The sequence below is a fragment of the Podarcis bocagei genome (genome assembly GCF_964188305.1).
Source record: "Podarcis bocagei genome assembly, chromosome: 4".
Lineage (NCBI taxonomy): Eukaryota > Metazoa > Chordata > Lepidosauria > Squamata > Lacertidae > Podarcis > Podarcis bocagei.
The window spans coordinates 9,147,698-9,164,427 of NC_138128.1; the positions used below are offsets into that span (position 1 = coordinate 9,147,698).

At 47.2% G+C, this 16,730-nt stretch overlaps 1 long non-coding RNA gene across 1 annotated transcript; it reads right to left on the bottom strand.

Annotated features, from left to right (window-relative positions):
• Nucleotides 1-7,321: 7,321 nt before the first annotated feature.
• Nucleotides 7,322-16,692, bottom strand: LOC308585202. Its single transcript, XR_014007145.1, has 3 exons — nt 16,634-16,692; nt 14,695-14,810; nt 7,322-7,623 (listed from the first exon to the last, which is right to left on the bottom strand). It is a non-coding gene; the product is annotated as an uncharacterized lncRNA (long non-coding RNA).
• Nucleotides 16,693-16,730: the final 38 nt, after the last annotated feature.

A 16,730-nucleotide genomic window follows, 5' to 3' on the forward strand; every position in this document is an offset into this window, starting at 1 on the left:
GCTATGCTATGGAGGCAGTAATACTTCTGAATACTAGTTGTTAGAAACCGCAGGAGGGGAGAGCACTCTTGCACTCAGGTCAAGCTTGCAGGCTTCCCTTCAGCCTCTGTTCAGCCGCTGCAAGACAGGATGCTAGACTAGATAGTAATAATGATGACTTTTTTTACTTGTACCCCGCCCATCTGACTATGTTGTCCAAGCCACTCTGGGCAGCTTCCAACAGAATGTAAAAAACAAACAAACCACAATGCATCAGACATTTTAAAAAAAACCCTACGCAGGACTGCCTTCAGATGTCTTCTAAAAGTCAAATACAGGCAGCCCTCCGTTTATGCACATTTCAAGGCACAGTGCGTGTCAGTGAAATCGCAGGTGACTGAAACCCATTGAAAAAGCCTGCAAACACTCTGTTCCACCCCTGCTCTGCCCTTTTAGTGACATTTCAGTGATGTCTTTATGACGTTTTTGGGTCACTTCCGGGTTTGGCGCAGTGCAAACACACACACGCACACACACACATATTGAAGGTATGTAAACAGGAGGCTGCCTGTAATTGTTTATTTCCTTGATGGAAGGGTGTTCCACAGGGCAGGTGCCACTACTGAGAAGGCCCTGCTTCTGGGTTCCCTGTAACTACTTCTCACAATGAGGGAAGTGCCAGAAGATCATCGGAGCTGGACCTCAGTGTCTTGGCTGAACAATGGAGGTGGAGAGGCCATTGGCCTGATTCAGCAGCCTCTTCTTATGTTCTTGCCACCTTGCTGAAGCTAAGCAGGTCTGGACCCAGTCAGTGCCTGGAAGGGAGACTGTCTGGGAACCACACGTACATACTGTTGAGATTTCCATTCCACCTTAAGGAGGAGACGTGTGGAACTGTTGCATGTCACGTGTCTGTTTACATTCCAGCACAGTATGCTGGGAACTTCCGATGTGTATAGCTTTTGCTCCCCCCCCCCCCGGTTATCTCTGGGAAGTTGAAGAGAGACAGAGACAAGTTTCTTTGTCCTGATTTATGCTTAATAAATCTGTAGTTATAGTATGCTTCCACAAGCCTCACCCCTATTCTGTGTGGGCAGTTCAATCTGCTGATAGTGTGCCCTGGCTTTGAAGCCCGGGTCGCTGATTTACGTTGGAGCGAGGCGATGGGTCTTTGCGGCAGGACGGCTGGAAGGAGACGGCCCAGCCGGGGATAGCCAGCTGGACTTGCGGCCCTTCATGTCGACACATACCTTCCGACACGCCCCAAATCTAGGATGCCATCTTCTGGTTCCGCACTCCCGTGCGAGTCATGTGACCCACAGGAGATCCTACCCCCCCAAAAAAACCATGCTTTTTCATGCACAGTGCCCATAACTGCATGTTTTGAGGTGCCGTGCCCCCCCAAAGTGCAGCCCAAAATTGTGTAAGATTGTGGCAGCCATTTTGGCTGCTCAGGAGAAAAAACGGGATGGCCCATTTTTCCCCAGGGCAGTTGACAGGTATGCATGTATTTCACCTTGGGTTCTAGGGCGGAAGAAAGGTGTATGGATATAAATGTAAGAAAATGAATATAAATGAATTAACTGGAGCAATGAAGTATGTTCTAAAGAAGACTGGGGGGGGGGGAGAGGCAGTTTGATTGGAGGCTTGGTGAGGGCAGAAGGCTTGGCAGGACAGCAATGGCACCAACTCTTGCTGGCTCTGCGCTTGCAGCTTAAACCAGCAGAGAGCATTGAGCCGTTGAGTTTAGCTGTTGTGGAAGAGGAGAGGCAGAGAGTTGTCCTGCATTAAACACCAGCAGCCAGCGGAGCCTTTATGTCTTTGAAGCCATTTTTATGCTGCCCTTCACTCCAAGAGAATTCCCAGGGCTGCTCATAAGAGCCATAAAAACCAATATCAAGAAAAAACAACACAACAGAAAATGAAGCCCGATATATATATATAACGCAGTTTGCAAGCACAGCCTAAATCAGGACAATTGGAAATGTCAAGCAGCTGTACCCTGGAAAAGGCACACAGACAAAACAGCTCACTCCCAGGGAGGCAGGCATGTCCAGTCACTTGGATGGATGCTATTATTATTATTATTATTATTATTATTATTATTATTATTATTTATTATTAAAATTTCTATACCATCCTTCATCCGAGGATTACAGGGGTCTGAGGATTCTTTTGCAATATAAAAACACAACCGGGCTCAGGGCGGCTAACACCAGGTATAAAAACAATTGATTAAAATACAACTTAAAAACAAGATTAAAATACAACATTAAAATGCAGCCTCATTTCAGTAGAAACTCAAATCAAAAACTTTTTGGGAATGAAAACGTTAAATCTTCACCAAGGCCAACTATCCAGACTGGTCCTACATGGGCCAGAAAAAAAGCCAGGGAAGACCTATTTGGGGAGTTCCATCACAGAAGGAGAAAGGAAAAAGGAAAGAAGGGGGAGGGGATCAAGGTGAACAACTCTGTCTTACAGGCCCTGCGGAAAGAAATCAGATCTCGCAGGGCCCTGGTCTCATGAGAGAGAGTGTTCCACCAGGCTGGAGCCATCACTGAGAAGGCCCTGGCTCTGGTTCGGGCTAATCTGACTTCCTTAGGGCCTGGGGCCTCTAAGGTGTTGCTATTTATGGACCTTGAGGCTCTCCGTGGGGCAGATCGGGAGAGGCGGTCCCGTAGGTACGAGGGTCCTAGGCCGTGAAGGGCTTTAAAGGTCAAAAGCAGCACCTTAAATCTGACCCTGTATTCCACCGGGAGCCAGTGCAGCTGGAGAAGCACTGGGTGAATATGCTCCCATAGCAGAGACCCCGTGAGGAGCCTCACTGCAGCATTCTGCACCTGCTGGAGTTTCTGGGACAGCTTCATAGTAACAAACAGAAACAATAGCCCACCACTGAAGAGGACTGGACAAATTCATGAAGGGTAATGCTATCAGTGGCTTCTAGCCATGATAGATATGCTATGCTACAGATGCAGCAATGCTTCTGAATAGCAGCTACTGGAAATCACAGGAGGGGAGAGTTGTGCTCGGATCCTGCTTGCTGGTTTCCCACAGGCATCTGGTTGGCCACTGTGAGAACAGGATGCTGGCCTGATCCTGCAAGCTCTTCTTATGTTCTGACCTGACAGCAGTAGCTTGACTCCACATTGTATAACCTCCCCGAAAACAAATCGTAGAAGACATTCCGTAAATGTTCCTCTTGAAGCATCCCGAATGAGATAGCAGCTTGGTGATTTTGTCCAGTCACTATTGGCAGGCGTAAGGGAATCAAATCATGTTGTCTTCTACCATGGGTGGGTGGGTGTGAGTGAATCAGGGCAGGACTCAAATTATCAGGGGTTTCAGGCAGGAATATTTCTGCAGCCCTACCCAGAATCATAGAATCACAGAACTGTAGGGCTGGAAGGGACCCCGAGGGTTATCTAGTCCAACCCCCTGAAATGCAGGAATCTCAGCTAAAGCATCCATGATAGATGGCCATCCAACCTCTGCTTCAAAACCTCCAAAGTAGGAGAGTCCACCACCTCCTGAGGGAGACTGTTCCACTGTCAAACAGCTCTTACTGTCAGAAAGGTCTTCCTGATGTTTTGTCGGAATCTCCTCCTTTGTAACTTGAAGCCATTGGTTCAAGTCCTGCCCTCCAGAGCAGGAGAAAACAAGCTTGCTCCATCCTCCATGTGACAGCCCTTGAGATATTTGAAGATGGCTATCATGTCTCCTCTCAGTTTCCTCTTTTCCAGGATAAACATACCCAGCTCCTTCAGCCATTCCTCATATGGCTTGGTTTCCAGACCCTTGGATCATCTTAGTTGCCCTCCTCTGCTCACATTCCAGCTTGTCAACATCCTTTTAAAATTGTGGCACCCAGAACTGGACACAGTATTCCAGGTCTGGTATTCCTGGAGCTGTTCTGGCTGGGGGCTGATGGGAGCTGTAGTCCTAAATCCCCGGAAGGCACCAGCTTGGGAATGCTTGCTTTAGTGTGCTATTCTATACACATCCCCTCTACCCAGGGACAGTCAGAAGGGACCATGTGGAGGCCATTTGCCTGTGCAAGCCTCCCTTAATCCACCAGGATTTGCCTCGATTCTTTTAAGTTTTCTAACACCCTGCTATCTCCAAAGCCTCGGAGCAGATAACAACATGAAGAACAATACATTTGTAGTGCAGGCAGAGGGGGACTCCGATGTGGTTAAGTCGGCCTTTTGTTTGTGGAGTCCTCCTCCTTTTCTCCTGCCTCCCCCACCTCCGTCTTCTATCGGTATTGAGATATGAAGAAGGCAGCGAGCAGAAATGCAAATTGAATTACTGCCAAATCTGAAAGTGCAGGAGAGATGCTTATGCTTCTATTTAAGATGCAAGCCCAGGATAACACTCTTCAGGCTCAGGAATGCTCCAGAAGGCAAGAGCATTATTCGTGCCACAAAACTTCACAGAAGCAGGAGACCAAAGAAGGCCCTTGAGAGACCGCCTGATTCCTTGCGTAACTGGTAGGTTACTGGGGTCTGTGAGGAGCCAAACCTGCAGGAACTCAGAACAGGGCTCCCAGTGGGATTGGTCCTTTTCTCGGAATAGCATTCAGGTGCCCACTGTCTGCACTTTCCAGCAACGACTGAAGCCATCTTTGTACCAATGGCCTTTCACAGCTGGATAAACAGGTTCCCAAACTTCTAACCACTCTGCCACGCTGGCTCTGATGTCTGCAAAAGTACGCTGAACCTTCCAGTTATTTTATTCAAACTACAGATAGGTAGCCGTGTTGGTCTGCCATAGTCAAAATAAAAAAAATTCCTTCCAGTAGCACCTTAAAGACCAACTAAGTTAGTTCTTGGTATGAGCTTTCGTGTGCATGCACACTTCTTCTGAAGAAGTGTGCATGCACACGAAAGCTCATACCAAGAACTAACTTAGCTGGTCTTTAAGGTGCTACTGGAAGGAATTTTTTTTATTTATTCAAACTGTAAAGGTAAAGGTAAAGGTAAAGGTAAAGGGACCCCTTACCATTAGGTCCAGTTGTGATCGACTCTGGGGTTGCGGCGCTCATCTCACTTTATTGGCTGAGGGAGCTGGCGTACAGCTTCCGGGTCATGTGGCCAGCATGACTAAGCCGCTTCTGGCGAACCAGAGCAGCGTACAGAAACACCGTTTACCTTCCCACTGGAGCGGTACCTATTTATCTACTTGCACTTTGACGTGCTTTCGAACTGCTAGGTTGGCAGGAGCAGGGACCGAGCAACGGGAGCTCACCACGTCGCAGGGATTCGAACCGCCAACCTTCTGATCGGCAAGTCTTAGGCTCTGTGGTTTAACCCACAGCACCACCCACGTCCCTTATTCAAACTGTAATAATGTTTAAAAAATTGTCCAGTAGCACCTTAGAGACCAACTAAGTTTGTTTTGGGTATAAGCTTTTGTGTGCATAAGCTTATACCCAGAACAAACTTAGTTTTTCTCTAAGGTGCTACTGGACAATTTTTAAAATTTTATTTATTTATTTTGACTGCATCAGACCAACACGGCTACCTACCTGAATCTCTAATAATGTTTGTATAAGGTGCATGCATCTTAATAAGGTGTATGGAGTGTTAGGGGAGGGGCAATCGCCTCTGGTGGTGGACTCATTGTGAACCTTTTGCAGTAGCTTGTCCACCTTTGGTCCCCACCCTGCACTCAGCTCTCACCTGTGGCTCCTGGATGCTGCCAGCAATGGCTTTGACTGGCTGGCTAAACCGGGTGAGGGTAGCCGATGGGTCTCAAGTGCTCAGTGAATCAAGGACTTCCTCTGCACGTGAAGACAGGCTCTGGTGGACTGAATGGACGAGACCAATAGTGGGTCCAAAAGTCAAGAAGGCGGTTTCTGCACACACTGTAGAAGGAAGTGAGGGGTGGATGAGGTTTGCCCACCTGGGAAGGTGGCCCATCTAGGACAAGCAATAATCTGACCCTAAACCTCCACTGCCTTGTGGGATATCTTCAAGAGAAGAAAAAGCTAAGACACAAATGCTACACAAATCTGGAGTGAAGTCCCTAAGTTGGTTGGATGGCGTCTTGTACACCTCCTACTGGCAACTCCTGCAGCCAAGCTGGTGCCAAACACATTTCTTCACTTTCCTTTGGACCACAGCAGTGAGGCAAAGGGAAGCATCTTATCACCTGGGCAGCCCAGGACTCCAAAATACACTGCCCAGTTTTGCGCCCCAGGGATGTCACTTTGGTACTGCTGATGAAGCAGTTTAACTTGGCCCCGGAGGTGCACACTCCATTGTCTCTCGAGACAGAAGGAAGCCAGCCACAACAATGACATACATGCCCCACACAGCCATTGCTCTTTGCTGTTTGCACGTTGCTGTTTTTGAAAACTCAGTAAACGCATCTTTAAAAGGGGGAAAGAACAGTCGGCGTGGCTGTTCTGAGAACTTGATACTTATATAAAAGAAACACTTATTATTTGACTGGCCAAAGGCTAAGCCTCTTTTCTCGCCCTCCCCAACGCCTCAAGGGCATCATCCTCAGCACAACTACACAGGAGTAAGCCCTGTTCTGGATGGCATCAGGAGAAGGGCATGCAGACATGGCACCCCCCATTCTGAATCTCAATGGGAAGGATTGTGCTGGATATGAGTCCCATTCAGTTCTTTGGGGTTCACAGCTGAGTCCTAAGCTGGCCTCCCAGCAGGTTCTTCAAAACTTAATTGAGGTGGGGGAGAGAGAGCTATTCTGCTTTGCCTGTTCTCCGCAGACTGTCACGGGTTCTTCCAATATGACCTCAACATGGGAGGCAGCTTGAAAGGTTTCCGAATTAAAACTCAGCAGCTGTCTCTGCGTTTCCTGCTGCTACGCTGAAGACCATGTGGTGGGCGACAGCTCAGATGGAAATTGTATTTAAAATCCACACGTGACTGTGATTCATGAATCTATCGGTGAATCCAAATGACCCCTCCTCACTGTTTTTAAATTAAATGCAAATGCCTTGAAATGTACTAAAGCACAGCTCACAGCTCTCGCTGCAGCCCAGAACTTCTTGCACCCTGTAGTTTTGTGGGATTGCTGTGGAAACATAGAAATTGGGGACTGAGGGAGAGGGGGAGAGGGCTGGCTCATAGACCAGCATCTCTTCTTTCAGGGATTTGTTTTGTTTTTAAAAGCAAGTTTCTAGTCCTTATGTCAGGGGAGAAAAGCAGAGGTAGGGTGTATCCAATGTTAGGCATAGGTTAGACCCATTGAAATGAATGGACATGGCTTAATTAAACTGTGCAGTATACTGTGCAGTTTGGAGTGACTGGATGCATGAAAACTGACTCCTTTTTGGAAATAAAACATTGTCAGGGCCCATAAGATTAATTAAAATTTACTTGCAGAACTTTCTTCACAACAGAATTAAAATATCAAATGATACATCCAAACAGCTCCATAAGACAGGCGCCAGTCCAAGACATAGGCTTAGCATCTTACAAAATATGAACTAATCCAAACAGACCTAGAAGCAAAGGTCACTCTCCTAATGGCATCCATTCTGCCTGAAGAAGTTTTCCTGGAGAGCTTCATTCATATCCTTACTTCATGGAGCCAGGGAACAAAAGACTCAAGGGCAACTCCCTTCAAAACGGTGATTTGCAATTCAATAGCCTCCCATGTGATCTAAGGTTAAACACTCACATGTTAGCTAGCAGAAAACAACAACAGTTAATCATCAACACAGTTAAAGCTCAAAGAGACCATTCTTGGCTTTAATATAGCCCCATGAAAAATCCCCATGTTGAAGCCTTTTCAGCAATACACAGGCATTCACCATTTCATTGTCAATTAAACCAATTATACTTAACATGGCTAACTTAAGTACATTAATTTAACATTAATTTAATGGATCTATTCAATATAGAATGCAATTGAATACAGCACATAGATACATTAATACAACTCATACAAAGGAGCCAAGCCATGTTGGTGAAGAGACAAAATATCCAAGGCTACCACCAACCGGAGAATCAACAACTGTAGATTGTTGTTTCATACACACTGTGGCTAACTCAAATTTTTCAGTGGTTTGTCTGAACAACCCCATTACAAACTATGGTTTATGATCCTCTGGAGAGAAACCAGAGTTAAAGCTAGCCATTCTCAATTCAGACAAGATGACAAATGGTGATGAGTTGAAAATGAAAAAGGATGCTTTCAATCTCATCTTCACCAATTGAATTTCATAGAATCATAGAATCCTAGAGTTGGAAGAGACCACAAGGGCCATCGAGTCCAACCCCCTGCCAAGCAGGAAACACCATCAGAGCACTCCTGACATATGGTTGTCAAGCCTCTGCTTAAAGACCTCCAAAGTAGGAGACTCCACCACACTCCTTGGCAGCAAATTCCACTGTCGAACAGCTCTTACTGTCAGGAAGTTCTTCCGAATGTTTAGGTGGAATCTTCTTAGGTGGAATTTCTGCCTGCCTGCTTGTTTTTAAATGTAAGAAGGATGCGCAAGGAGTAGGGGGAAGCTGGTGGCGGTCACCCCAGCTGCGTGGAGAGAACACAGGCTGTCGAAAGCAGAAAAGGGGCCATAATAAAAGGATGGGGGAAACCCTCTGAAACCTAAAACTGAAACAAAGTGCCAAAAATGGATTCACAGCCCGCCAACCTCCCCCCTCCCTCCCCCCCACCTTGCCAGCTGCCTCTACCTGAAATGTTTGTTTGTATCAGAAGAGAAGATACCTCTCTGGTTCTCAGAGATTTGAAAGTCAAATGAGTCTTCGCTTGCATGCTGCAACTCAGAGATTTGACTTGGAAACTGTTTTCCTTTGGCATAATAAGACTCAAGAGGAAGACAGGAGAGGGAGAGAGGGAGAGGGGACTAGGCGGGGAAGGGGAGAACTCAGCAACCAACTGAACGGCAAAGGAGTTGTGTTGGAGATTTCTAACACAAAACTAAGAGGGGAAACAGGCACCCCGTCAAAATAATTAAAAAATATAAAATTTCCTCCAAAGGCGGGCAGCTGAAGGAAGCCATGGCTGGGGCAAGTCTCGGGCTGTGCCACCCTGGAAATAATCTTGCACCATCTCCCAAACAATCCTGGCAATTCTTCATCAAAGCAGTACTCTTTTGTCTTTTGGCAAGCAGAGCCCTTTCCAGGCCCTCTGGGGAGCAGCGTTCTCCTGGGATGCTCAGGCTACCACAAGAACCAAGAGATGATGAGCTTAGCCAAAGCTCGTTTGCACTTCCCCTCTGGGGAAACCTGGGGTTTAGCACTGAATTGGAGCAAACGGCAATTGCTAAAGAGTGGTTTTTCTGGCGTGAAATCTCTCGGGCTCATGCCTCGAAAGCGTGGGACAAGTGGAAAACTTATCGGACGCGTGTTTTCTAAGCATGGGAGAAGCAGAAGTAAGGATGGGCCCAAGACCACCCCCTACACCACAGATCTTGGCACTGAGGAACAGAGGCATCTCCAAGGCGGGATGGGAATTTTAATGGAGAGATATTGAAGTTGTTGCTGCTGGAAAGAAAAGGCCTCTAGTTCCTGCAGGAGCTTTTCCTTCACTGGAACACAATGCTCCTTATCAAAACCCTAGAACCTGGGGCCATCCAATCATAGAATTCGAAAATTGTAGAGTTGGAAGGGGCCTCAAGGGTCAACTCCAACCTCCTGCAAATGCAGGAATCTCAGCTAAAGAATCTATGGCAAATTGGCATCCACTTTCTGTTTAAAAAAGGGACGTGGGTGGCGCTGTGGGTTAAACCACAGAAGAAGAAGAAGAAGAAGAAGAAGAAGAAGAAGAAGAAGAAGAAGAAGAAGAAGAGTTTGGATTTGATATCCCGCCTTTCACTCCCTTTAAGGAGTCTCAAAGCGACTAACATTTTCCTTTCCCCACAACAAACACTCTGTGAGGTGAGTGGGGCTGAGAAACTTCAGAGAAGTGTGACTGGCCCAAGGTCACCCAGCAGCTGCCTGTGGAGGAGCGGAGACGCGAACCCGGTTCACCAGATTACAAGACTACCGCTCTTAACCACTACACCACACTGGCTCACCACACAGAGCCTAGGACTTGCCGATCAGAAGGTCTGTGGCTTGAATCCCCGTGATGGGGTGAGCTCCTGTTGTTCGGTCCCTGCTCCTGCCAACCTAGCAGCTGAAAAACACGTCAAAGTGCAAGTAGGTAAATAGGTACCACTCCTGCGGGAAGGTAAACGGTGTTTCCGTGCACTGCTCTGGTTTGCCAGAAGCAGCTTAGTCATGCTGGCCACATGACCCGGAAGCTGTACGCCGGCTCCCTTGGCCAATAAAGTGAGATGAGCGCCGCAACCCCAGAGTCGGCCACGACTGGACCTAATGGTCAGGGGTCCCTTTACCTTTACCTTCTGTTTAAAAACCTCCAATGAAGGAGATTCCACCACCGCCCAAGAGAGTTTGTTCCACTGTCAAACAGCTCTTATCGTCAGAAAGTCATTCCTGATACTTAGTCGGAATCTCCTTTCTTGCAACTTGAAGGCATTGGTTTGGGTCCTCTCCTCTGGAGCAGCAGAAAACAAGCTGCTTGCTCCATCTTCCATGTGACAACCCTTTAGATATCTGAAGATGGCTATCATGTCTCCTCTCTGTCCCCTATTTTCCAGGCAAAACATACCCAACTCCCTCAAACATTCTTCATCTTGGTCACCCTCCTCAAACTTCCCAGCATGAGATGCTATTTGCATCCAGGCCCTCTGTTGGAAGGGTGAATCCATGATAAAATCCCTTCAGGACTCCCAGTCATAGATTCCCTTTATATAATCATAGAATTGTAGAGTTGGAAGGGACCACGAGGGTCATCTAACTTTCCCCTGTGGTCCTTTCCAACTCTACAACTCTATGATTCTATTATTATCCAGATACATACACATAAATATATAACCTACTGTATTTTGCATATTTTGTATACTTGTTCATGCAAAGTCTACGTCTATAAGCAATAAGACGTATTGCAATAAATTGCGAGTATAGTCATAAAGAGAAACAGATTAGAAACAAACAAACTTTGACTTGACTAAAAAAAAAGGTGTGCCCTGTACTTAATTGGAATGCATATTTTATTTATTTATATATACACACACATATTAAAAGTTAATTATGTTTTAATACAAAAGCTTCAGCTGACAACCACAGTCCTAGAAGAGGGATGTCTTCTTCGTTCTTCTTAAGATTGTGATCTACTGAAACAATGAACGTATTCTTCAAAGCTGTTGTTTTATTCATACGCATTTTGATGCAGATTTAATTGATTAATTTAAGCTCGTGCAATTAATCAACTCAGATTTCTTTAATCAGCTGACTTTGGTGAATTCAGGCAGCTTAATCACCGGGGGGTGCTTCTTTCATCCCATCAAAAGACAGAGCTCTTTGGAGATCATAGAATCATAGAGTTGGAAGGGACCTTGAGGATCTAGTCCAGGGGTAGGCAACCTAAGGCCCGGGGGCCGGATGCGGCCCAATCGCCTTCTCATTCCAGCCCACGGACGGTCCGGGAATCAGCGTGTTTTTACATGAGTAGAATGTGTGCTTTTATTTAAAATGCACCTCTGGGTTATTTGTGGGGCATAGGAATTCGTTCATTTGGGGGTTGGACTAGATGACCCTCGGGGTCCCTGCCAACTCTACAGTTCTATGATTTTAAGATCCTCTGGCCTTTGCCCCATGACTTTCGTGGTCAGTCCGTGGTGTGGAACCAGAGAGGGCTTCCTCATCTTGGGCAGACCCTCCAAGTATCTCTATTTTCTGGGGACAGCCCCGGATTTACAGACCCCATCCCAATTTCTGATTTGATCCTAGGATGTCCCGATTTTCCTTGGGACATCCCTATTTTCATCGGAGAAATGTGGGAGGCTATGGAGTTATGTGTCCCCGTCCCCCCAGCCAAGGAGATAACTATACAACCTTTAGAAGACATCTGGAGGCAGCCCTGCATAGGGAAGTTTTTAAATGTTTAATGTTTTATTATGTTTTTATATACAGTGGTACCTCAGGTTAAGTACTTAATTCGTTCCGGAGGTCTGTTCTTAACCTGAAGCTGTTCTTAACCTGAAGCACCACTTCAGCAAATGGGGCCTCCTGCTGACGCCACGCCACCGGAGCATGATTTCTGTTCTCACCCTGAAGCAAAGTTCTTAACCCGAGGTACTATTTCTGGGTTAGTGGAGTCTGTAACCTGAAGCATATGTAACCCGAGGTACCACTGTATGTTGGAAGTTGCCCAGAGTGGCTTGGGCAACTGAGTCAGATGGGTGGGATATAAATAATAAAATTATTATTATGAAATAGGACGTCCCTATTTTCAATGGATAAATGTTGGAGGGCATAGTTTTTTGGGGGAACTGCAACTCCTATCAGCCCCAGCTGTAACGATAAAGGGACCCCTGACAGTTAGGTCCAGTCGCGGGCGACTCTGGGGTTCCGCGCTCATCTCGCTCTAGTCCCCCCAAAAGAGCTGGAGGGCGTCAGGTTGGGCAAAACTGGCGCCAGCTGCGCTAGAAACGCACACAAAGCGCGGTGTCCTCTTTGTTACCAGATCCTGCCCTCTCCCTCCCTACCCAAAAGACAACAGGAGCTACGGACTCTCTGGAGTGGAATCAGGTGCCAGACTGCAAGGAAAGAGGGAGGCTCGGGGGAGCCCGGGCGAGCGGGCAGCAGGAAGGCACTCGTTGCCCCCGGGGCCAAGGGCGGGCAGGGAAGGAAGGAAGGAGAGGAAGGGGTCGACGACAGGAGCCTCTCCAGCCCCCCAGCTTGTTTGGGACCGAGCGAGGAGGAGGAAGGGGGTGAAATGGCTCTTTTGAGCCACGCGCAAAGCAGCAGCGCTTCCCAGGCTCGGCTTGGGTTTCAGCAGGACCAGATGTGAACTCGGGGGCTGGAGGTGGGATCCTGCCCCGGGCCCAGACTCCCGCTCGCCACCGCGGAGAGAGGCTCCGGTGACGCCGGCGCTTTTCGCCCCGAGAGGCGCGCAGCCGGTTCTCCAAGCAGCGCGCAGGGCCTGGAGCGCAGACGGGCGCCTCTTGGGGATCTTCTCTTCTTCTTCTCTTCTTCCCAAACATTCCCAGGAGGGAGGCTTAAATATATATATTTAAAATCTGATGGCTGCTGGAAAGCTGGGCCTTTAGCAAGCCGGAACAGACTGGTTCTTCATCATGGAAGTGTTTTTGGGGTGGTTTTTTAAAGGTTTCTTTCAACAGTGGAGCAGTCTCCCTCGGAAGCTGGTCGACTCTCTTTCCTTGAAGGTCTTTAAGCAGAGGGTGGCCACCTGCTCTGAAGGCTTTAGTTGAAATTCCTGCATTGCAGGGGATCGGACTAGATGACCCTCAGGGTTCCCTTCCAACTCTACAGTTCTGTGATTTCATGATTCTATGAGCAGAGTGCCATTTCTTCACAACCGTGCAGCCACCAGTAGGATTGTGTATTTATTTATTTGGCACATTTGTACCTGGCTTTTCAGCCCAAAAGGCTCTCAGAACAGCTTAAAGGTAAAGGGACCCCTGACCATTAGGTCCAGTCGCGGACGACTCTGGGGTTGCGGCGCTCATCTCGCTTTACTGGCCGAGGGAGCCGGCGTACAGCTTCCGGGTCATGTGACCAGCATGACTAAGCCGCTTCTGGCCAACCAGAGCAGCACATGGAAATGCCGTTTACCTTCCCGCTGGAGCGGTACCTATTTATCTACTTGCACTTTGACATGCTTTCGAACTGCTAGGTTGGCAGGAGCAGGGACTGAGCAACGGGAGCTCACCCTGTCACGGGGATTCGAACTGCCAACCTTCTGATCAGCAAGCCCTAGGCTCTGTGGTTTAACCCACAGCGCCACCCGCGTACGTGCAGCCAAAACAAGACAGTCCCTATCCGTCGGTTTACAATCTATAAAAAAAACCCCTGAAACACACAAGGGAACCAACACACAAGGGAAAAGGGACTTGGAGGGAAGAGGAAAATTAAAATCAAACTCGGGCACCAGTTTCTAAAGATGGTTAGAGGGGAGGGTTTTGCAGTCAGAGGGAATGGACTGCAGACACCCTAGTGGCACCTTTACGTCTCTCTCTCTCATTGGACTTAAAGAAGAAGACGAGGAAGAAGGCGTAAGCTTATGTTCATCCTGGGGAAATCTCTCTCTCTCTCTCTCTCTCTCTCTCTCTCTCTCTCTCTCTCACACACACACACACACACACACACACACACAGAAGCTCAGTGGTTTTCAAGCATTCTGCTTCCAGGGAACAGTTTCTACAACAAGGTGCCTTCCCTGTGTCCCCGCTACATCTGCCACCCAAGCCCTGCAGCGTGTCATAGGGCTTATCCACACTATTCATTTAAAACACTTCCACACCACTTTTAACTGTCAAGGTTCCCTGCAAAGCATCCCACAAACTGTACCTTTCATTGCCGCATAACCTGGAGCCTCTGCCCATAAAAGAGGCAGCAAAACATAAAATAGACTTAACGCTGCTTTTGAGATCAGTCGTTCTCCCACTTCATTGTTTCCTCGGTCCAAAAGGGGTTCATTTCTCTTTACAGCTAGACTGGAGACAGGTGTGTGTTCATGTGTGTTTGTAAACCAAAGCTGCATTCTAATTGAAGCGCTCCAGTGCAGAGATTCCATCTAATTGCAAATGGGGCCTTTTGTCCCCTTCTCTGTTAACCTCACATCAAAGAGCGTTGAGATAAGTAAACCGGCTAGGATGCGATTGAGAGATTCCCCCTGTACCTTAGATTCACCACCGCTTTAACCAGATGAGGCAGCAGTAGGTTCTCTCCTGCCTTTTCCTGCCTCCAGTCTTTCCATCCATCCCTCTCCCCAATCTGTGGTCATGAACAGGTGTGCTGTGAAGGAATAGACAAAAGGATGGGGAGGGCAGCAGGTGTGAGAAGCTACCATGCCTTGCCTCCCCAGGTACAGTAAAGCCATCATATTCATCATAATTCCCCAGAGATGTCCCACAAGGCAGTGGAGGTCTAGGACCAGAGTTTTCTGAGTAAACCCTACACAAATCTGGAGTGGAGTCCAACCCCCAAGGTGGTTGGATGGAGCCTTGTACATCTCCTTGCAGCAATTCCTGCAGTCAGGTTGGTGCCAAACATATTGCCCTGCCTTCCTTTGGATCACATCAGCGAGACTGAGAAGGTCTTGTTGTCTGGGCAGCCCAGGACCCCACCCCCATACACGCTGCCCAGGCTTGCACCCTGGGAAGGTCACTTTGCTTTGACTTTTCCCCTGGAGGCAAACTCCATTGTCTCTCGAGACAGATGGATGCCAACAGCAGCATCACAATTTACCAACCTCATCATCACCAGAAGGTCTCAGCGTGGGTTACAACAATTTAAGACCCAGGATTTAAAACAGTTAAAACAGATGACAGTCACAAGAATGTGGCGGGCCTTGAAAACACACTTTTTAGGTGTCAAAGGTCAGTTAAAGAGGTTCATCTTCAGCATTTGTTGAAAGCTGCATGGTGAAGTTGCCAAGCACACCTCTGTGGGGAGGGAGTCCTGCAACTTAGGGGCTGCCACTACCCTGAATATGTTAGGGAGGTGGAACTACCAAGAGGGTCCCCTAAGCTGATCCTAAAACCTTGGAGGGTCTTTAGGGAAGGAGGTAATCTTTAGGATATTTGGGACCTAAGTTATTTTTTGGGCTTTAAACTCCAGTGTGAGCAAATGAAATTGAACTGGCAGCAAATCCAGATTTTTTAGAACAGGGGTTTATCTGAGTTCTCAAGGCAACCCCAGCCAATAATCTGGTTGCCTTATTTTGAACCTGTTGATGTTTCCTAATAATAATAATAATAATAATAATAATAATAATAATAATAATAATAATAATAATAATTTATTATTATTATTATTATTTATACCCCACCCATCTGTCTGGGTTTCCCCAGCTACTCTGGGCAGCTTCCAACAAAAATTTAAAAATACAATAAAACATCAAACATTAAAAACTTCCCTAAGCAGGGCTGCGTTCAGATGTTTTCTAAAAGTCAGATAGTTGTTTATTTCCTTGACATCTGATGGGAGGGCATTCCACAGGGCGGGCACCACTAGCGAGAATGCCTTCTTCCTGGTTCCCTGTAACTTTGCTTCTCACAGTGAGGGAACCACCAGAAGGCCGTCAGCGCTGGACCTCAGTGAATGATGGGGGTGGAGATGCTCCTTCAGGTATACTGGGCTGATGCCATTTAGGGCTTTCAAGGTCAGCACCAACACTTTAAATTGTGCTCAGAAATGTACTGGGAGCCAATGTAGGTCTTTCAGGACCAATGTTATGTGGTCTTGGCAGCCACTCCTAGTCACCAGTCTAGCTGCAACCCCATGTAGAGTGCATTGCAGCAGTCTAATATGGAAGTTACCAGAGCATGGATTGCCATGGGCAAGTTAAAGCACAAGAGGAATCTTCAGGTTGTAGAAAAGGACAGCCAAAATGACCAAGGGGTTGGAAGTTAGACTGTTGAGGGCTTTTTAGTTTGGGAAAAAAGAAGAGTTTGGGGAAGGGGGTGTGGGACATGCTAAGAGGTGTAGACAATTATGGTGTTGAGAAATGGATAGGGAGACTCTTTTTTCTCTCCCTCTGATCATAATAGAACTTCCCCACCACTACATGAAGCATAATGTTGGAAGGATCAGGGCAGACGAAAAGAATAACTCACCAAAGCTTTTTGCTGGCTGTGGATTTTTTTAAACCACCTGTTGTTACGCTGATGAGTTTCTAAATTGGTTTATTGATATGATGTGTTTCAGGCTTTT